Source organism: Plasmopara halstedii (genome assembly GCF_900000015.1).
Source record: "Plasmopara halstedii genome assembly, contig: Scaffold_1211, whole genome shotgun sequence".
In the NCBI taxonomy this organism is placed as follows: Eukaryota; Oomycota; class Peronosporomycetes; order Peronosporales; family Peronosporaceae; genus Plasmopara; species Plasmopara halstedii.
This window is the reverse complement of record NW_020188126.1, coordinates 987,463-987,699: the sequence shown is the minus strand read 5'-3', so window position 1 is coordinate 987,699 and position 237 is coordinate 987,463.

Below are 237 nucleotides of genomic sequence, written 5' to 3'. Positions count from 1 at the left end.
AATGGGGCGCGCGTCAGCTTTGCCAACGCGCAAACCCTGCAGGTTCCCGCCGTATCGCACACTTTTGTTTTGGGTCCCTGTGCTCTCGAGCAAATGAGTTCATTGACTGCGTGGCGCGACGCATGACTGAGCCGGCGATGCCAAAGCTCACCGCTAACGGCCAAATGACACTCTGGTGCATCTTCAATACCAAGTGTGATCAGCTTACCACGTTTGGTACCCGTAGCCACTACCGTG